The sequence below is a fragment of the Schistocerca serialis genome, chromosome 2 (assembly GCF_023864345.2).
Source record: "Schistocerca serialis cubense isolate TAMUIC-IGC-003099 chromosome 2, iqSchSeri2.2, whole genome shotgun sequence".
Taxonomy (NCBI): domain Eukaryota; kingdom Metazoa; phylum Arthropoda; class Insecta; order Orthoptera; family Acrididae; genus Schistocerca; species Schistocerca serialis.
Genome location: NC_064639.1, coordinates 1,126,888,521 through 1,126,911,788, shown reverse-complemented (window position 1 = coordinate 1,126,911,788; position 23,268 = coordinate 1,126,888,521). Strand labels below are relative to the sequence as shown.

The window sequence follows — 23,268 nt, the reverse complement described above, 5'->3', positions numbered from 1 at the left end:
GGCTCTGGAAGTTTTATCTTCGCGCACGCACTGTACCATACACTCAACACGAGCGCCTTGCGTTGCTCGAGAAACATCGAAACTGTAGCCCGTTTCACTCCACGCACAGACCAACAGGTCCCTGTTTACTGCACCGACAGCTTCAATAGTTCGATTTCTCAGCTCTTGAAGAGTAGCTGTCATAGGCATCACAAAGACTCTGTCTTCTATGTACCCCTCCACCCCACCGCAATAAAAAAATCGCAAGTTGTGACCTGGGAGACCAAGAACAATGAACAAGATCTTGTTGCCACTTCTTCGAATCCAGAGTTGTGGGGTGTTATTGTTAAGATAACGCCGCACCTCAAAGCGAAAATGACTCGGGGCGTCGTCGTGCATAAAGATGAAATCACTGGAATCTTCGTGAAGTTAAGGAAACAACCAATTTTGTAGCAAATCCGGGTATGACAGTCCTGTCAGTTTCCTCCGCAATAGGAAAGGCTCATAAACTTTGTGAACAGAAATGGCGCAAAATACATTGAGTTCCAGTGTGCTTCTTCCATGCTCGACGAGGACGCCAGGACTTTGTGACCCCCAAATTCTTAAATTATAGCGGTTTACTTTACCCGATAGATGAAACGTCGATCGTCCGAAAAGATGAGTCGTTAGGAAAAAGTGTCCTATTCCTTATCCTGGAGATTTAAAATGCAAAATTCGTGCCTTCTGTTATGGTCAGCAGGACGCAATTGCTGTAGTAACTGCAACTTGTAAGGCTTCATATACAGGTGTTGCTTCATATGCAGGTTTCGATTTAGAACACGCCACATCATTATTTAACGAAGTTGAAGTTCCTGGCCTGCTCGTCTTGTCGAATTCCGAGGCCTCCGTGTGAACGCATCTCGGATACGCTCGACATTTTCATCAGAAGTGCGTGGCAGACCAGTGATATTTCCTTTCCGTATGCAACCAACTTCCAAGAATTTTGTGCGCCAGTCATAAATCTGCATATGCAGAGGCAGCTGAATCGACAGTGGAAAGCACTTTGTTCTTTAACAACAGACTGACTTCGCTCAAATTCCAGCAAACTAAATGATTTCTCTAGTGATGTAGTCGCAAGTTGCTATAACAAACAAGAGCGTAGCTGTGTAAGAACTTTGAATCTTCCTCTAGCCAGTGAAATCGCAATGTGCTTCTATCCTTTATAGTTTTTTTGTAACAAACAACTGAAATGTGGTCTTTCTTTTTGAATCACCCTGTATAATGTAAGTGATGGTGTTGAAGACGGTGATTTTAGAAAAAGTGCTTTTGCATGCGATACACGGACCGTACAAGACATTTAAACTATAGCATGACACTATGACTGGCATTTGAACCTAAACATGTTGTACCAAAACAACTCCGGTAACACTTAGAATTTTCTGAAGGACGGAAAGCTTGTTGGCTTTAAAGATGGAACTCGTGTCCGGAAGTACGTGGCCTGGGTGATTTGGAAAGCATAAGTTGAAAATTGTGATGTCTTTCTTAGGATTTGATGTGGTGCCGCTATGGTTTAGCCGCGCCGGGTAGCTGACCGGTTTTAGGCGCCTTGTCACGATCCGTGCGATTTCTCCCCGTCGGAGGTTCGAGTCCTCCCTCAGGCATGGGTGTGTGTGTTGTCCTTAGCGTAAGTTAGTTTAAGTTAGATTAAGTAGTGCGTATGCTTAGGGACGGATGACCTGAGCAGTTTGGTCCCATAAGACCTTGCCACAAATTTTCAAATTTCTGTGGTTTAAACAGGTGACATGTTTGGAATACGATGCAGCACCAGCTCCAACTGATGCAAACTGATGCAAATATGATCCGCCACTTGGACGATAAAAATACAAATCGATGGTTTTGTCTGTTTCAGAGCCATACGGTTATCAGATAAGAAACCTCGTCACTGTTTTCTGTAAGTTAATACTTCGAACATGCTGTGTACTGTTTCCATGGCATAGCCCGAATTCACGAAGCGATTGTTGTGCTTAACACGGAACAGCACTTATTAGGTCACGTACGTTTACCTTTGTAACCCCATTGTACTCGCCGCTATCATGCTGGATATCTTAAAGTTTGAATCTATTTTGTTCTGAGAGCTGATGTTAGCGTTTTCGACGAAATGTGAAATACACGCTCATCCTCGCATCTGAACCATTATGAAACTTCAACTTCCAACAAAAGACAAATCACACTTGGCGGTCAGTGGTCCTCTCTTTAAGCCTGTTCAGTGTATCATCCTATACAGCTTACCAAACGTTACGGGTGACGTTTTGGTAAAATTTTATATAGACACATGCGAAGAGATTCAGAAATCCGTTATAACACTTAACTATAGCGTTAGCCATGATTGATTTGAGCCTGTGAAGGTATTCATATAGCACGGTACTAGGGTTGAACATGGCCATTGCTTTTCGTAAACAGTCTTATTTCGGAGATATTCCTGGGAGGTGTGTACTTGTGGAACAGTCAGAGAGGTTTAATGAAAATAAATGTTGCTACAGCTGCCGATAGTTGTCTGTCAGTACGCAACTACAATGGAGTCGCAGCTGAAAACCAACTCCTTAGTTTAAAGCATAATGAGAAGTAAATAATTAGTCAGTTGTATGATGCAAATACCTTGGTATCAACGATTCAATCGGGAGCGTTGGGATGGCGATGTCAGTCTTACAGTGGCACAGCGAAGTCCTAAAACAAATTTATTACAAGTTAAACGTTTTTATCTCTTATATAATCTGTGCTTATTATTTACTTGCTACAAAAGACTTTAATAACAATAACTATAACAATAATCACAATAACAATAGTACTTACAATAATAACAATATAGTACACTACATGTATCATATTTGAACCCATTATTGCTCCATGATCTTCGGCTGATTTCAAACGTTTATCGCTATTCTTATGAGAAACTGATAATACTCTGATGCTTTAAGAAATTGCTGCACTATTTATAGTCAATGTTCAGTGCAGATAGCAACTTGCAAATTTACTTATATAGTTCACGCATTACGGCTAAGTCCACTGTCAGAATTGAAAAATAAAAACAATAAATTTAATTTATCAAGTCAAGATTTATAGTAGTGTAGAACTGATGATGGCGAAACTCTTTAATTGTATAGAATGATTTAATAAATTATGCAGTCCAAACTGAACACAGATTGTAAGTACCGATATGATCGATGACCTCTGTAACGAGTTTTCAACCTACATTGTGTTGCCATGCTCTTTCTGAGAGGTTTTTGATGTTACATTATTTGGAGATGTTAATTATTGGTGATTAACTAGAAAGTATAAACGTCATTGTGGTGGATATCTTGTGTCAACAGCGCTAAACTGCCGCAAGACTAGCCAAGAAACTGTCCAGGAGTTGTAGTTATAGGTACTTTTTGGTGTTAGTTGATTATTCATTTTTATGTAATTCGCGGGTATTGCAAGGGAAAACAATTTCGTTCTATAAGTGTCGTTTGTCACGTACAGAATATCTTCAGCGGTACACTGTCGTGCCCTCTGTGTTACACCAGGATGACAAAAAGATTAAAGGGGTGGCCTGCCTGTGAAAGGGGTTTATTTTGTGGGAGCGGTTTTTTTTTCTAGCCGTCAGAAGCTGATGAAAATCGACGACACTCCTAGACTCCAGTAAGTGAGCTTTTCCTGTGTTTTGTGTTGCTCACAGTCTTCGATTTTTTTAATGGTGAACCCCCTGTATCCTAGTGTGGTCCATTCTTGACGTCAAGGCAACTGGCCGGGTATTAGAGACAGTTCGTGATTGCACTTTTCATCGTTAGTGGAACACATCATATACGTGTGTCATGTAATAGCCCAAACGTATCGTCACATTTCCTGAGCTACAATCGTTATCGAATGACTCGCTCAGATCATTGCTGGGTAGTGAGGCGCAAGGTTAGTGAAGAGTTTGGCACTTTGTTGGCGTACGAGAGATGGCGTTGAAGGGCTGTATGACAGAAGGTCGCACACAGGGCGGGAGGTCTCACCATCAGGTGGCGACCGATGTCTGCGCAGAAGCACCATAACAACAGCAAACGCGTGGCTGCGCATGTAGGTAAGCGTGTAATGGCATTTACGACTGGTAAGCGCATGATGGCGTTTACGAGTGTCAGCCTAATCTAAACACTACACAAATAATCTGTTATGTTCCAACACAGCGTGCATTCAGTGGCAGGTAATGAAACGTTCCTTTCGTCCTGTCCTCGGAGCTTCCGCAGCGTTGCACCAAGTTCCATTTGCGGCGGTAGCCACAAATCACGCAATGGGCGCCGTGCGTTTCGCGATACAAAAACTGCACAACTTACTGCTCCACAGATGTAACAGTAAACGTTTATTGACGCACTTAGATTAATTATCTGCTGTTACACTATACTCCGATTATAATTACTTTATGATCGAGGTTTCAGCGAATCGAGTGGTACGGGACAGCCGCGAGCCAATCGTAGTTTCTTTCTCGAGCTCCATTTGCTCTCTGTGCTGCCCGCTTTGCTTGTTACATGGAGCGCTTTGCAAAGCGTGGCTGGCCGTACGCCGACAACACTGCCCCCTGGCACTGCAGTCTGTAAATCACATAGTAGTTTTAATCGGAGTGTACCGATTATTCTAAATATAGGTCGCCAATCTCGCTTTGACGCGCGAGTCACGCTTAAACTTCTTACAACTCTGAAATCAACAATACAAAAGCTCTGTGGTTATCCAACTACTTTCCATAATGGCAAAATGATTCTAGACTCGACCACTGGACACGACTATGTTCACCGCTTGCCGGTATCAAGCGATTTGAGTTGCTTCGCAACCCCTAAGGTATCTAATTCTAAGAAACTCATGCTAGCAGCTGTTCGTGTTTCAAATTCTGAAATATTCCATTCGTCTTCCCTGGTGAAGGAATTTCGGAAAACTGCGTTCAATAACTCCGCTTTAGCGGCACAGTCGTCGGTAACAGTACCATCGGCACTGAGCAACGAAGGTATTGACTACGTCTTGCCACTTGTGTACTTTACATACGACCAGAATTTCTTCGGATTTTCTACCAAATTTCGAGACAATGTTTCGTTGTGGAACCTATTAAAGACATCTCGCATTGAAGTCCGTGCCAAATTTCGCGCGTCTGTAAATTTTAGCCAATCTTCGGCATTTCGCGTTCTTCTGAACTTGGCATGCTTTTTCCGTTGCCTCTGCAACAGCATTAGGACCTGTTTTGTGTACCATGGGGGATCAGTTCCATCTCTTACCAATTTGTTGTTGTTGTGGTCTTCAGTCCTGAGACTGGTTTGATGCAGCTCTCCATGCTACTCTATCATGTGCAAGCTTCTTCATCTCCCAGTACCTACTGCAACCTACATCATTCTGAATCCGCTTAGTGTATTCATCTCTTGGTCTCCCTCTACGATTTTTACCCTCCACGCTGCCCTCCAGAGCTAAATTTGTGATCCCTTGATGCCTCAAAACATGTCCTACCAACCGATCCCTTCTTCTAGTCAAGTTGTGCCACCAACTTCTCTTCTCCCCAATACCTCCTCATTAGTTATGTGATCTACCCACCTTATCTTCAGCATTCTTCTGTAGCACCACATTTCGAAAGCTTCTATTCTCTTCTTGTCCAATCTAGTTATCGTCCATGTTTCACTTCCATACATGGCTACACTCCATACAAATACTTTCAGAAACGACTTTCTGACACTTAAATCTGTACTCGATGTTAACAAACTATGAGGTATGAATCTCTCAATTGCTGTTGCTACTATATCTTTGAATTTGAGCCACATCTCGTCTACATTTGCATAGTCAGTTCGGAAGGAATGGAGATTGTCTCTCAGGAAGGCTTCTAGCGACACTTTATCCGCTATTTTAAATAAAATTATTTTGCGTTTGTTTCTGGTGGATTTGGAAGAAACGGTATTGAGCCTAGCTACAACGACTTTGTGATCACTAATCCCTGTATCAGTCATGATGCTCTCTATTAGCTCTGGATTGTTTGTGGCTAAGAGGTCAAGTGTGTTCTCGCAACCATTTACAATTCGCGTGGGTTCGTGGACTAACTGATGAGACAGAACGTTATGATCACCTGCTCAATAGCCGCACTGGTCATGTAATTCGCGTAAATAACGGGCCGCTGATTCGCGTACATGATGATGGCGAATTTGGTTGCCCATTCGTCAAGGTAAGTCCAATATAACGCACCTCAAAGCACTGTAGCACGTTCTGTCTCCGAGACAAGGACAATTACACTGCTGAAAGATGACATCGCCGTCGGGGAGACATCAAGTAGTTCAAATGGCTCTAAGCACTATGGGACTTTACATCAGAGGCCATCAGTCCCCTAGACGTAGAACTACTTAAACCTAACTAACATAAGGACATCACACACATCCATGCCCGAGGCAGGATTCGAACCTGCGACCGTAGCAGTCTCGGGGTTTCGGACTGAAGCGCCTAAACCGCTCTGCCACAATGGCTGGCTGGGAAACATCAAGCGCGAAGGGATGCACGTGGTTTGCAGCTGCCAACTTGTCTTCGGTTACTGCCACAGGTCCCATGCAAGGGCAGGAGAATGCCTCCCATATCATAATACTGCCCCCACCAGCCTGCTTCCGTGGCATTTCGAGCCGCCGTTCATCTTGATGGCAGTGTTTGTGGAGACGAGTATCGACCTAGTGTAACAAAAATGTGATTCACCCGGAGAGCCGACAGGTTTCGATTGATCGACGGTCGCGTCCCGATGGTCCTGTGCCCAGAGCAGTCGTCATTGACGGTGTCGTTGGCCAACAAGGGAACACGTAGGGGTGGTCTGCTGCGATATTCAACAATGTACTATGAACGGTGTGCTCCGAAACACTTGCGTGTGCACTACCATTGTGCTCTTTCGGTAGAGATGCCACAAATCACTATCTATCCTACTTTACAGAAAGCCTCCGAACCTCACGTTCTTTGAAGAGTCATGGACGTCCAACCATTCAGCGCCTAGAGGTAGTTTCACTGTCGTTCTACTTCTTTTCGTAGATATACACGGCAGTAGCACGAAAACATTCGATCAGTTTCGCCGTTTTCGAGATACTCTTTCACAGTTCTTTATTATTATTATTATTATTATTAATCAATAATAATCATTCCTGTGTCGAAGTCGCTTATCTCAATGGATTTCCACATTTGCAGCCCATATTTTCGCTATGGTGATCCCCCTTCCGTGTCTTCTCCGACTGCGTACTTTTGTTACCGCGTCACGTGCCTGCGACGACACCTGGCGGAATCCGACGTTGCGGTAGTCGGAGGTCATAATGTTTTGTCTTATCACTGTATTGCTCCACAAAAAAGTAGCTCCAATCCCCTCGTTCCGAAAAAGATTTCAGTTGTACGATAAATACCGAAATCGGTAATCTCTTCGGACACACCCTACTGGGAAACCATCCGCCCCATTCCCAGTTCGCTGGGTTTTGGGTGGAAAGAACGAACGCTAAAATGCGCCAAACTCCGAAATGAAATTTGGAAATGAATGGACACTATATCTCGTCGACGGCAATAAGCCATTTGCTACTAAATTCTTTAAACAGAAGAAGATATTCGGTCTTCAAGAATGTGGTTTCACGCTTCGTGAACAGAAATCTGTATGGGGCATAATACAACTGTAGTGATGGACGCGAGGACGAAAGGGAACAAAGGCAATAAAATCTACCATTAACATGAGGTGATGGACACTTCATCTATGTACCAACAACGTATCCTATAGCATTGTCAGTTGGTAACCAAGGTGACAATTTCCATAACAAAGTATTTACCTAAACGTGCAAATGATTTCTTCTTTAAAGTAATACACACTTCGTCTCCAGTGTAAACATCCAAAGTGAGTGAAGAATTTAAATGCAGTCTGCATGCTGTTAACATTTCTACTTTTCTCATTGCACATACATTTTTAGATCATATTTCGCCTCTCCTTCCACTTGTTCGTTTCTGCTGTTTTGATCTTGGGAGCCGCGTACTGAAGGAACTAAGGATAATTAGGTACTTCGAAATTAATTATTTTTTATGAATTCTAAAGACAGCTTCGAGCAACTTTTTCAAAAGTTTAAGATGAAACTCTTCACAAGTACTTTTAAAAAGGCAAAACTTTTTATCTCTCGTGAAAACTAACGGAGAATACGTCGTGAAGATGACTGCAAATGGAGTGAGGATGAGTTCAATTGGTTCAGATGAACCGGGAGCGACTAATGGTCGAATGTTCTACGTCCGTTTCACGTCAAGGTCGTTAAGAGAGGAATATTTTCTCTCGTAATTGTTACGACGTGAGCAGAAGACAACCTCTTAAGTGGAACTAATCGACTTAACTACGTGAAATGGACCGAAATGACACAGTAACTGCTGTTGTATAGTTATAGAAACTATGCTCCCATTGTAGGTCATACAAATATGCTTTCATTAGCGGTATAAGCCCATACTTTTAGGTGCCTTAACTGAAAGCCAAGAGAAGCGTTTACTTCTTGGACAGTGTAACACAGTAACTACTTTTGTTGCACTATAAGCATCATAACGATATGCAGCAGGCGAATTTCCTTCCATTAACTATTATCTTTTGTTTTTCAAGCAATGAGCAAAGTCACGATGTGTAGCGTTATGTAAGACGTGTTTACTAAGATGTTCCTCGTATATAAAAAAAATGGCTCTGAGCACTATGGGACTTCACTTCTAAGGTCATCAGTCCCCTAGAACTTAGAACTACTTAAACCTGACTAACCTAAGGACATCATACACATCCATGCCCGAGGTAGGATTCGAACCTGCGACCGTAGCGGTAGCGCAGTTCCAGGCTGTAGCGCCTAGAACCGCTCGGCCACTTCGGCCGGCTCTTCGTATATAACGAAGCATTGACACCGCTTTGTTTGCTGTACTGTTAGTCCTTCCCACAATCAGTCTGCACAGTTTTTCGTCTAAATGTTTTGTAGCAGTATGTATACCTCCCTTCATCCTCCCGGTACAGAAGTCACAACAGACACGATTGTGAAAATATTTAGCAGAAGGTTCACTTGTCCCGTCTAAAGCATCAAAGTTGCACCAGGAACTTCTGGAGTACAATTCACGAACAAAGTAACTAATGTTCTACAGGGTGAGCACAAAGTCTTGCCCTGATTATAACAATTTGTTACAGAATAACCGTTTGACATAATAATTTACATTTGATACCGTTACATAGGTTTTTTTTAATACCACTTACGTTAGTGAACCTTGGTAGCTCGGTGAGTGTCGAGGCGGTATGCTAGTTCCCGCCAGGTGTTTCGTAACATGTGTTCTGTCACAGTCCCCACAGCAGCTTGTATCCTAGCCTTCAGTTCGTCGACGTCAGCAACTGGTGTGACGAAGACTCTGTCCTTGATATAGCCCCAGAGAAAAGATTCAAGGGGCGTAATGTCTGGAGAGCGGGTTGGCCAGGGTGTTGGACCGTTCCTTCCAATCCACCGATCCCGCAATGTTTCATCCAGGAAATAGCGCACTATCAAAGTCCAGTGGGGGGTAGCTCCATCTTGCTGTAAAATTATCCATGGTTGATGTTCTTCTAACTGTAGGGCAATGTACTGTTGCAAAACGTCTAAGTAAATGTTAGTGGTAATGGATTTTTCCGCGCAGAAAAGTGGTCCAAAAACCTTGTTATGCAAGAGGCCGCACCAAACATTCGAGTTTTCGCTGTCTCGCTCTAATTGTACAGTAGCATATGGAGACTCTGAACCCCATGTGCGGACATTATGCCTATTTACCATTCCACTGACATGAAAGGTGGATTCATCGGTAAAGTATATGCGATTTAAGCAATCGTTAGCGTCATCAATCCTGTTGAGAATCTCAGTTGGAAATTCAGCAAGTCTGAGCAAATTATTCGGTTGAAAGGCCTGCACAATTTGCACTTTGTAAGCATGCAACCTAAGCCTTTCATGAAGAATCTTCACCACACTTACTTGCGGTATTTGAAATTCACGTGATGCTTGACGAGTTGATTTAGACGGACTCTGGTGAAACGATTGCCGAACACGATCAACAGTTGCATCACTCACGTGAGACCTGCCACTTCGAGGACGATCTTCAACGCTGCCTGTTTCGACCATCGCTTTATTGGTTTGACATCAGGAGGGCTGCGTCCATAAGAAGCCCGAAATTTACGCTGAACACTGATGGGCGATTTCGTTTCGTGAAACCAAAGCACACATTGCAGTTTCTCCTGCTTCGACGCCATTTCGCCAGCAACTAACGTGACCTAAGAGACCGCGTTGGTGTTAGTGATGGGGAGCTCGTGAATGAGTCGTTCAAATGAACGCTTCACTCCAGTGAAGTGTGAACTAACCACTCAATTTCAATGAACTGGTACTTCAACTCTTCACAGATAGCACACTCCACACTTTTTTCTAGTTCACTCACTCTCTTCCCCTCTCCCTCTCCCACTACATCGGCGCTACGTCACTCATTCTCCCTTCACTCCAGTCCTCACTCTACTGCCAGTAGACGAATCGCGCGGCGAAATACTCTTAGAACAACAGTTGCACTTTGCTTTCCCATCACCTAAATCGGCGAAGAAACCCCAAATTTCACTACTTTTACGCGATCGCGAGTTGCTAGCCATTGTATAAGCGTGAATAAACACAAAAACTGCTTTCCGAATAAAATAAAGAGGGATTTTACCTGAAATGGTACCAATGACTACAGGTGACAGTTTACGTTTTGCATTTTGAGGGTTATTACTCTCAACAAAAATAAAATCTACAAGAAAACTTCTGAATAATTACTTAACGTAGGTATATAGACTTTGTGACAGTGGTAAACATACTCATTCTATTTTGTAGTTTTCAGTCCATGAATACAACAAATAAGGTTTCACTTGGGAGATAAAGACTTTTTTGGGCGCTTCGTGAGAAAATGTCGAGCTTCATTAAACGTAATACCTTCTTTATATGTGACAGGCTTCTCTGTTTATCTTTCCTTTGTCCCCTTCGACCATGCTCTGTTCAAGTTAGCTCAGACGCTGTAAATGTGTAAAACGTTGCGTGCACGTGACTGCATAGTTCGGCCATCTGTTGGTAAACTTATGAAGTATTACGAAGCTTTATTGTACGAGCGAGGCGATGCCAGCGTAGCCGCGGCTGAGCGGCGAACTGGGCAACTTCGCCAGGCTTCAGTACTTCATGAATGAACCACTTCATTTGAACGCTTCACGGCAAAGAGTGAAATGAATGAAGTAGTTCACGGGAATGAACGAGTTCGACCCATATCTAGTTGGTGTTGTGGACTAGCGCTATCTGTTGGTCACAACTAGTAACACTAACCTATGTAACGGCATAAAATTTAACTTATAATCTCAAACGGTTATTCTGTTATAAATTTTTATAATCAGGGCAAGACTTTGTGCTCAGCCTGTACTTTTATTCGTACGTTTGAAGTAAATAGCCAGCCCTTATTAAATCTGGAGCAAAACAGGAAATGTCAGACACACGGTTCCTCTAGCGGCTTGAGAGATGCACGAGACTGTACAATATGAATCATGGGTTCGGGAGGCACCAGCTACACATTAAAAAAACGATAGTGAAAATAAACTGATTCAAATGGAAGACGTTATGCCATGAACACCTTAAACGAACGTTATTAAACTGATACTCTAGTATTTCCTATGGAACACACTGACAAAAATTTTATCCTTGTGTAGGTCAATTTTCGCTACAGATAAAAGCCACTCTTATAGATGAATAATGCTTTATACACATGACGGCTATTGGATGTATGTGACATTACTGGACTTTCCCGGTGGAGCTCCTAACAAAGACCGCTGGAACACTGGAGGATTGATCGACTGACTCTGGCGAGCAGACGGATGGCAACAGCTGAAATACTGGAGTAGGGTACAGTCAGAGTGTCACCACGAACCGTCGAGAATACGGTACTGGAAGATGGGTTGAAGTGTGCAGTTGCAAGACTACCACACGTCCCGTAAGAAACGGGACAGTACTCTTTTGTGGTCCCGGCTTCTGGCGTCGCCGTAGTTTTTGTCGGGACGCACGAATGTCCCGTATATTAAAATTTCGTATATACGTTTGATGCCATAAATTAATAACGCTGATTTATATTTAAGTTGTGTATAATTGTTTGAAAATGTTGGGGTCTGTAATTCTGAAAATACGCCGTAGAATTACCTTATTTTCTAGGTTATCGCTTCATTTATTTTTGTTAGGTTTCTGTTAAAGTTCCTGCAAGCTTCCACACAACACTACAATGGTCAACCGCCTACCCTCCTCCCACCCCATCGAAGCCTCCTCTATCACCACTGCACTAAACTATATTAATATTTACTTTCAAACAGCAACAATGCATGACTTAGCTGATAAGGTTTAAATTTAACCACATGTTTTGTTTCTTCGACAGCTCTTATTTATCTTCTGTGCACTTTTGTGCCGACCTCAGCTCAGTGATGACTGTTGAGTGATGAATGTTTTAAGAAGTGCGTGTGCTCTTGTTCATTTCAGTATTATATTCACTTTCAGTATTCACAGAGTCTTTCTCTTCCTTACTGCGATACAACATTTCTTCAAATTATGTCTAAACGCAAGTACATGTTTTCATCTAAACTCAAGGAAAAGTATCCTTCTCTGGAAAGTACCAAAATAAGTTATTGCACAACTTGCCACGACACGTTTTCCATTGGACGTGGTGGAAGTTCAGACATTTTACAGCACGTGAGAAATAAGAAACATAAACTGTGTTCAACAGCTGCTGCAACATCATCGAAAATGAGCACTTTGTTTCCTATTGCAACATTAGGTATGTTAACAGAATATTGTAATATTGAAATCTTATATTTTTGTTATTAACTACTCCATTTTTAATTTTGTGAGTAAATTTTACAAATTCTCTCTGTCTCATGCAATGAAGAATTAAAAGTGACTGCGGCAGAAGGAACATTTGGCTATCACGCTGTGTGACACAGTCACAGACAGAATGTATTGTTAATAATGTGCCAAGAACTTCTTACCGAAGGCATTAATTAAGTGAATTTTATAATCATTTCGATCGATACCAACAATCTACTAAATTATTTCCTCTCATTGTCAGATATTTCAAACCTGAAAGTGGGATACGTGTAAGGCGTTAGATTTCTGTTCTATCGATAACGTAACATCAGCTGCCTTATCACAGCGTGTACAGCAAGTTCTACAGGCCCACAATTTGGAGTCAAAATTTGTTCGAGCACGCCTGGTTTGGTCAGTCCTTGTCGGTGCCAGTTACAATGTCCGTGGTCAACATCAAGTCATTACACAACAGCAAATTTGCAAGAATTTACGTATCTCGTTTTCATTGCGACCTGTGTATGTTCTTCCACTTTGATGTGTTTAAGGTCGGCTTGGTGAGAACGAGTGGACACACAGAACTCTGAGAATCGTATCCAGGCTTAGCACTAATAAGTAGCTGCGATATGCTCGACATCTTTCATATCCGGCCAATAATTCTCTCTCGCTGCCTTTTATTCCTAAGGCCTATTACACAAGGGCAACTCGTTATAGGCGCATCACGTGCCAGTGTATAAATTAGCCACCAGCGCCGTTACAAGTTGGTCTGTGACGTCAGTTATCAGTTGTTCGTGTCGAGTGTGGCGTTCTAAATTCCGTGCACGCTGAAGAATTTGCAACCACGGAAACGACGACCGACTGAATTTGACGGTAGAGAAGAGTTACAGCCCCCTGTGGTAACATCTAAAAGTTAACTAATTTTCGCCGCGCTCACTAGTATTAAATGAATGTTGATCTTTGATCTCTTGTTAATCTTCGTTTTATTGTTAACTCTGTTTTTGGTACACATGCGAAGACTACATAGGGATTTTTTATTTTTTCTACGACGTTCTCCCACAATAGACAGAAAAAAACAGCTCCCATAATAGACAGAAAAAACAGCATTTAGGTATAGCAATATTTGGACAAAGAAAAATATTACACATTTCATAAATAAGAATGTGAGTAAAAAAACAGAGGACCATAATGACAATTGCGTCAGTAATGAAAATATCAGCTCTATTGCATGAGAAAAGCAAACTTTTACGCAAAAAAGATGTTATTTAGGATATCCTATGGATTGGGGTCAACCGCCAGTCGGAAATGGTGTTCTCCCTCCGCGCACACTGACCGATTTCGTTGGGGGTATCTGCGAATTGTGTCGCATGTGCATGAGTGGATTGTAGGTGAGTCTGTAGGGTGGCATTATGTTTGTGTTGTATGATGATGATGATGATGATCATGATCATGAGAAAAAAGAGATGGTGAAACCCTATGCCGGCATATAGCTTACTCGGGAACAGCATCAAGCGGACCGCATAGTATAACGTCTTTATCCGACTGACGGATTACCGTCAACACTGTAACATGCACTGACTCCATGAGACTCTGCGATGAGGTCTGGAATTTAATAACGGACACTGGCACAAAGACTGGGGGTCAGGAACCTTAACGCCACCACCTCTTTTCTCGTTGCCGGCCAAATATTGGCTCTGAAAATTTCATCCACTAACAAGATTCGAACCAACTTACCTCTGAGTCGAGCGTTACTGACCTTTCCACACCCCCCCCCCCCCCCTCCCCGCTCCTTTTTTTCTCACCTTGGCTACGGAGATGATCTTTATTTACGCAGTACTTAGCAGGAAAATAAGACACAAAGAATAAGGTAAAAACCCTGCCAGTACCATCTTCTAAATATTGTTTGATGTGTTAGTATGTATACTATCTCAAGAAAGTAATTCTTAATATTTTGAAATGTTAATATGAGAGAGAGAGTCTGGTGGGACGTTGTATTAACAATACACAAACTACTTGTCATATTACTTTACAACAAATATAGTTACTTGCAAAGCAGCCAACGATAGCTGTCAGTCCTCGAAATTAAACAACCAGATGATTTGTAGAAGGAGAGGCTAATATGAAAAATATTTGAGTTTCTTTCGGTATGGTAGCAATTCCCAATTACTTGCTTTATATTAGATGAGGGTGTGTTAAAGACCTTTGCACCAGAGTACGTACCTCCACACTGTACACTAGCCAAGGATCAAATTCTACATGAAAATTACCGAGGAAGGTAGTAAACACTGGTCGTGCATTCGGGAGGACCACCCCCTCCGGCTACCAGGTGGTTCCCTAAATAGCTTAAGGAGATTGCCGGGATAGTTCATTTCAAATGGCACGGTCCATTTCCTTCGCCGTCCTTCCCCCATCGGAGCTGGCAATCCTTCCCTAAATGTCTCGCCCTGGTCGGAATATTCCCTCTTCCTTTACAAGAAAATTATTTCCTTGTCGTGTATTTTGCTCGTAGCATTTATAATTCATTTGGAAAGAATTCATCCTTCCCACGAGAATAAGAAAGGGCTTAGAATCCAACTCACGTGTGAGTAACGTTATGCTGAGCGTATTTTGCAGCGCTGCCCAGACGGCCGCCTTTGTGAAACCGTTCTACAAGTACGGCAGCCTCTCATTTGGTAGGGGGACGCTCCTTTTTGAACAGAATACATTGCTGTTCTGGTAGAGGACAGATTTTCTCCCTCGCACCCATTGTATCTGCTCCAGTTTCCCTAAGAGGTGAGCTGTAGCACAATAAAAGAATTATAAGGTGGCCTGGAACAACTTCGCAGCGCCACGCTGCGCCGTTGCCACTGCCATTTCCGGCTGTAGCGCGAGTGCCATACGCCGCCAGCGGCCAACTGCGCGCGCCAGATGGGTAGAGTCGCGTGTGCGCAGGCGCGCCAAGGCCGCGCCGCCGCGTGACGTCACGGCGCTGGCACGCCGCGCGCCGCGGCCCGGATCACGGCGTCCGGCGTGGGCAAGGCCCGGCCGCGGCGGAGGCGGCCGGCGCGCCGGGGAAGCGCCGCCTGCCCACTGGCTGCGCGGCGCCCCTGCCCTGACCGACGAGGCGGCCACACCGCAGCCAGTCGCTGCGTTCTTGGGCAGCTGCACATTCATTCCATCTCTCTGTGTCACCTGTCATCACCACGAGGGAATGGAAATAAAAAGCTGCGTATTAGGGTCAACGTTTAAGTACACTACTGCCATTAAAATTGCTGCACCAAGAAGGAAAGGAGATGACAAGACGGTCGTGCCACGAGATTCAGAGGGCCACAGACACGAGTTCACAGGTAGATGCCGTGTTTCCTGACTTTTGCAAGGCGTTCGATACAGTTCCCCACAGTCGTTTAATGAACAAAGTAAGAGCATATGGACTATCAGACCAACTGTGTGATTGGATTCAAGAGGTCCTAGATAACAGAACGCAGCATGTCATTCTCAGTGGAGAGAAGTCTTCCGAAGTAAGAGTGATTTCAGGTGTGCCGCAGGAGAGTGTTGTAGGACCGTTGCTATTCACAATATACATAAATGATCTTGTGGATAACATCGGAAGTTCAGTGAGACTTTTTGCGGATAATGCTGTAGCATATCGAGGGGTTGTAACAATGGAAAAACTTAATCGTCGGTAAAGCAGATGCCAGACTGAGATTCATTGGAAGAATCCTAAGAAAATGCTGTCCGAAAACAAAGTAAGTAGGTTACAGTACGCTTGCTCGCCCACTGCTTGAATACTGCTCAGCAGTGTGGGATCCGTAACAGATAGGGTTGATAGAAGAGATAGAGAAGATCCAACGGCGAGCAGCGCGCTTCGTTACAGGATCATTTAGTAATCGCGAAAGCGTTACGGAGATGATAGATAAACTCCAGTGGAAGACTGCAGGAGAGACGCTCAGTAGCTCGGTACGGGCTTTTGTTGAAGCTTGGAGAACATACCTTTACCGAGGAGTCCAGCAGTATATTGCTCCCTCCTACGTATATCTCGCGAAGAGACCATGAGGATAAAATCAGAGAGATTAGAGCCCACACAGAAGCATACCGACAATCCTTCTTTCCACGAACGATACGAGACTGGAATAGAAGGGAGAACCGATAGAGGTACTCAAGGTACCCTCCGCCACAAACCGTCAGGTGGCTTGCGGAGTATCGATGTAGATGTAGATATTCATTGGAGAAATATATTATACTAGAACTAACATGTTGTTGTTGTTGTTCTTTGGGGAAAGAGGCTAAGTTGCGAGGTCATCGGTCTCATCGGATTAGGGAAGAACGGGGAATGAAGTCGGCCGTGCGCTTTCAAAGGAACCATCCCGGCATTTGCCTGGAGCGATTTAGGGAAATCACGGAAAACCTAAATCAGGATGGCCGGACGCGGGATTGAACCACCGTCCTCCCGAATGCGAGTCCAGTGTGACTGACATGTGATTACATTTTCACGCAATTTCGGTGCATAGATCCTGAAAAAACTGCACCCAGAACAACCACCTCTAGCAGTAATAACGGCCTTGATACGCCTGGGCATTGAGTCAAATAGAGCTTGGAGGCGTGTACAGGTACAGCCGCCCATGCAACTTCAACACGATACCACAGTTCATCAAGAGTAGTGACTGGCGTCTTGTGAAGAGCCACTTGCTCAGCCACCATTGACCAGACGTTTTCAATTGGTGAGAGATCTATAGAATCCGCTGGCCAGGGCAGCAGTCGAACATTTTCTGTATACAGAAAGGCCCGTACAGGACCTGCAACATGCGGTCGTGCATTATGCTGCTGAAATGTAGAGTTTCGCAGGGATCGAATGAATGGTAGAGCCACGGGTCGTAACACATCTGAAATGTATCGTCCACTGTTCAAAGTGCCGTCAGTGCGGACAAGAAATGACCGAGACGTGTAACCAATGGCATCCCATGCTATCAGGCCGGGTAAACGCCAGTATGGCGATGACGAATACACGCTTCCAATCTGCGTTACCGCGATGTCACCAAACACGGATGCGACCATCATGATGCTGTAAACAGAAGCTCGATTCCTCCGAAAAAATGACGTTTTGCCATTCGTGCACCCAGGTTCGTCGTTGAGTACACCATCGCAGGCGCTCCCGTCTGTGATGCAGCGTCAAGGGTAACCGCAGTCATAGTCTCCGAGCTGATAGTGCATGCTGCTGCAAACGTCGTCGAACTGTTCGTGCAGATGGTTGTTGTCTTGCAAACGTCCCCATCTGTTGACTCGGGGATCGAGACGTGGCTGCACGATCCGTTACAGCCGTGCGGATAAGATGCCTGTCATCTCGACTGCTAGTGATACGAGGCCGTTGGGATCCGGCACGGCGTTCCGTATTACCCTCCTGAACCCACCGATTCCATATTGTGCTAACAGTCATTGGATCTCGACCAACGCGAGCAGCAGTGTCGCGATACGATAAACCGCAATCGCGATAGGCTACAATCCGACCTTTATCAAAGTCGTAAACGTGATGGTACGCATTTCTACTCCTTACACGAGGCATCATAACAACGTTTCACCAGACAACGCCGGTCAACTGGTGTTTGTGTATGAGAAATCGGTTGGAAGCTTTTCTCATGTCAGCACGTTGTAGGTGTCACCACCGGCGCCAACCTTATGTGAATGCTCTGAGAAGCTAATCATTTGCATATCACAGCATCTTCTTCCTGTCGGTTAAATTTCGCGTCTGGAGCACGTCATCTTCGTGGTGTAGCAATTTTAATGGCCAAGTAGTGTATATTTCGACGTAGAACCTTATGAGTCAATTCACCTTGTCCAACGTACTTCCACTGATTATATACTGTTGTAGCCTTCAGAGTGTCGTCTTTAATGGTGCTGCGTCCCAGGCAGAAAACTGTCATTAAGTTTCTTTTGGCAGAAAACCAGAGCATCGCAGGTAGTCACGTGCGCTTGCAGAATGTGTACGGAGACTTGGCGATAAACAGATGCATGGTGAATCGCTGTGCGAAGTCTCTGCCATCATGGCAACAACGTCGCACCGACCCGTCCGATCTCGCTCGTGCCGGCAGGCCGTACAAAGCTGTCACTCCCGCAATTTTGGAACGTGCGGAGGTAATCGACGAATCGCAATGAAAGACCTCCCTGCTCAAGTGGACGTCTTTGTTGGCAGTGCTGATGCACTCGCCCGTCAGTTGGGGTACTCAAAGCTCTGTACCCGCTGGATTCCTCACCGCGTAACAGAGGACCACAAAGAGCAACGAAGCACCATCTAAGGGAATTGCTTGAGCGCTGCAAGGCTGATCGTGACCATTTTTGTCGAACATCGTTACAGGCAATGAAACATGGGCTGACCGCTTGGAATCGGAAACAAAACTGCAATCCATGGAGTGGGGCATACGACCTCTCCTCCGAAGAAAAACTTCAGAGTCGCACCCTCAGCAGGTAAAGTGATTGGGACGGTCTTCAGGGACTCTGAAGTGGTTATCCTGTTTGGTGTCCTCCCTCACGGTGCAACGCTCTGCTCTGAAGTGTATTGTGCTACCAGCATGTAGGTCGCCACAAGAACGCAAACGAACTTCTCCTTCTCCATGCCAACAACTCAAGGCCTCACAGAAGTCTGCGCACCCGAGAGGAGCTCACAGAACTTGATTGGACTGTTCTTCCTCATACGGTCTACAGTCCGGATCCGACTTACATCTGTTCCTTTCAATGAAGGGTTCACTCCGCGGGATGCAGTACGTGGATGATGGGGACACTATTGATGCAGCAAGACGTAGCCTGTGACGTCGACCAGCAGAGTGTGTGAAGACCTCAACCCACAGGAAAAATAATTATCAAAATCTGAACTGTCAAGTCATCCAAAATTCTAGTTGGAAAACCACACTCTTTGTTATACTTCTCAATTGGTCACGATCCCACTTTGTTTATTAACTGAAAACTCTAATATTCACGTGAAACTGCTCTGAAATTAATCTGAACCGACAAAATTGTGTATATATTCTCCGAAACTTCAAAGACATCTAAGACAATATCTGAAATAATTAGAAAAAGTGACAAAATTTCGTGAATCACACACAATACTGTTAATAATCGCATGAACACTGGGGGGTTTCACCATACATCTACCCACTTGTGAGTATAACCAGTGACTCTTAATACTACGACTCGTAGCAATACAATATCAAAAACTTTTATTACTGGGTAAACAGTCCCTACGTGATTTGATAGCTGACATTTATAATTCCCGCTCACGTCACGAATTGCACCAGTACGGGAATAGCAGCTTTCAAGTTATTGGTCAGAACGCAAGCAAGTATGGCTGTCGCCGTAATTTTCGCGCGAAGCCATATTTCGCGACAAAATACTCTTATTAGTCACTGTCATATATCTAGTCTCATAACAATACATATAACTGCATAAAATAACTACTATAATTTTGACATGCAAGGAGAATTAGCTCTAATGAGAGGAAGAAGTTTATATTTACTGGTGTTCAACAATGACTACCAGGCAACTTTTAATTCACTGATTGTAATTTTATTTTCGTTAGCAGAAAGCAAACGTAAACTAAACAAAGAATTTATTTAAATAGAGTCTGTAATTCTTGTACTTTTAATAGAGTTTCTAGGTCAGTGGATAGCGTTCGGCGAAATCTCTTAACTTTTTGTTGCATACGAAGCGTTGCGTTGGGCAGCACGATGTCGGCGGGTTACGATGATGAGACCAGGATGCAGGCAGTTCCGCTGGTTAATCTTCTCCGGCGAAAAGCAAATAAAGTTCCGGCACAGCTGTATCATTAACCCCATGGTGATTAACAAACCACAAGACGCCAGTATACGAACGTTGTTGACATGTCCTTTCTTTCAAAGTACATGACGTAGACATCGCTCGTTTTTACACTTTATGCACTGTCCGTGACGCTATCATCCATAATTACACAGTTCGTCACATTCATATAGTCTTAGCCACAAATACACAGCGCGAACTTCAATGCGAAGGGCGTTTAATATTTCCACAACGAAATTCTGTCTCGAAATCTGGCAGAAAATCCAAAGAGATGCTGGTCGTACGAGAAGTATATCAGTGGAAAGACGGAATCAATACATTCACTGCGCGGTAACAATTGTGATATCACGGATTAGAGTTATTAAATACAGTTTTCCAAAATTCCTTCACCAAAGAAGTCGAAGTAAATATTCCAGAATTCGAATGTAGAACAACTACCAACATGAGCAACTTATAAGTAGATATCCTCGGTGTAGCGAAGCAGCTTAAATCACTTCATAATGGCTGGGCCTCCAAATTGTATACAAGTCAGGTTCGTTTCAGAGTATGTTGATACAGTGACTCCATACTTAGCAGTCATATAGAACAGCTCGCTCGTAGAAGGATCATTACCTAAAGACTGGAAAATCGATTTTCGACTTACTTGTACTCGATCGTCAGAGCATACCAACTCATAAATCTAGGCAACCTTTTTCCAAGCTCTGATTTACAAATGGCGGTGGACGTTTGCGCAACCTAACCCTAGCCCGTGCGACGTATGGCGGACAGAGGCGTGGCTCTTGTACTCAGCGGGGAGGAGCTGGTTCTGTATATTATGGCCGCTCGCGAATTGATGTTGCACGACATTGAATATCGGAATAATTTGTAGCATTGCAGTCCTTCTATCGTATGTTACAGCCAGCTAAGGTTTATGGCCCAAGCGACACGAGCCGCCACTTGGGGCATCAAGCTGACATGGCCGTCCAATCTCTAGGTTTGTATACAGTGGATGTCACAGTTAGTGGCAAAACTGACGCGGATGAAAGTGTATTGGGGGGGGGGGGGAGTGGCAAATGATAAATCGCTTTTGTGGAAGTATGTTCTCGAACCAACACTGTTTACAGACAGTTGCAGTCGATGGCGACCTCAGACAACAGTACAAAGTTGTTCACGGATGTTGTCTCTGACAGCGTAGGTTTTCTACAAAAAGATACACCCTTGGCGGAGTCACATATGAAAAGCACATTGTGTGCACGATCTTGGAGATGGAATATCCCATTTACTGGGCGTTCAAGATTTGGCAACGATCAACGTCTTTGCTATCGTGCCGTTAGTATTCTCAATTTTTTTCGAAAAGAGAACAGTTGTGCACATAGATGGTGAAAGATCTTGGAAATTGGAGCTCACAGCTCTTATATCAACACTTACAGTCATGCATAATGAATTTGCGAGGTTTTTCTGTTTGTCTTTTGAGCGAAAAACCAATCTAAGATAACGGGCAGACAATTTGGACTGTGATTAGTGGAATGAACAAATTTACAGTATGACTGTACGTTGTGTGTCAATAATCATATTCGTTTTTTTGTATGAAATAAGTTACATTAATTTATTTCTGTATTAGTCAAATGAAAGTCTCGTAGGATGTTGATGAGTTTGGGTTGAAGCCAAAATAGAACTGAATCATATTTATAATCGACGTATTGCGTAGTATTGTGAGAATCTGAAAACTACAGCCGCCCTTAACTTTTTGGATTACGTCGTGACGATATCATTTTAGGGCTTCATGTCTTGTTCTGTAACTGTATGAAAATTCTACTTTCATGGGACTACTACATGCTACAGTACATTTCGTACAGCGCTGCATCGTGCGCACATTAGCTGAACACAGCGCCTCCCTGCCCTGTAGAAACCAGAACGAGGCTCACGGTCGGAATACCGAGCTCTGTCCAGCCTGGTCCAGCTGGATGGTAGCTGCTCCTCGTGCACGCCCTGCGGGCTTGACCTCGACACGGCAGAGATTCGCTGGCAGCGCCACAGCGGGACGCGCCGGAAAGTTCGCCCATACTGTGAGCCTTCTGCCGTGTCCTTGAACGCCGCCGAGCACTGCAACCAAACGATATGCACAAAGCCTGTGGCCACGGGCGATACCCCTTGGCGGAAATTTTCCACCCCTATGCTCTGGGACTTAACTGTAAATGCAGATTCCATTTACAGTAACTGTAAAGATTGATATCGACTTCTCATTACAGAGTGATTCGATGATTTTTCGCACTCCGCGAAACGTTAAATATACACTACTGGCCATTAAAATTGCTAAACCACGAAGATCACGTGCTACAGAGGTGAAATTTATCCGACAGGAAGGAGATGCTGTGATATGCAAATGATAAACTTTTCAGAGCATTCACATCAGATTGGCGCCGGTGGCGACACCTACAACGTGCTGACATGAGGAAAGTGTCCAAGCGATTTTTCATACACAAACTAGAGTTGAGCGGCCTTGCCTGGTGAAACGTTGTTGTGATGCCTCGTGTAAGGAGGAGAAATGCGTGCCATCACGTTTCCGACTTTGATAAAGGTCGGATTGTAGCCTATCGCGATTGCGGTTTATCGTATAGCGACATTGCTGCTCGCGTTGGTCGAGATCTAATGACTGTTAGCAGAATATGGAATCGGTGGGTTCATGAGGGTAATACGG

The 23,268-nt window shown here is 44.0% G+C and overlaps 1 protein-coding gene across 1 annotated transcript in view; it reads right to left on the bottom strand.

Moving 5' to 3' along the window:
* The window catches only part of LOC126458575 (uncharacterized), a 213,496-nt gene that overhangs the window by 134,612 nt on the left and 55,616 nt on the right, over window positions 1–23,268 (bottom strand). Inside the window, exon 2 of the mRNA XM_050095707.1 lies at window positions 2,614–2,682. The gene's annotated coding sequence lies outside the window, so the exon portion shown is untranslated. The remainder of the gene's footprint in view (window positions 1–2,613; window positions 2,683–23,268) is intronic.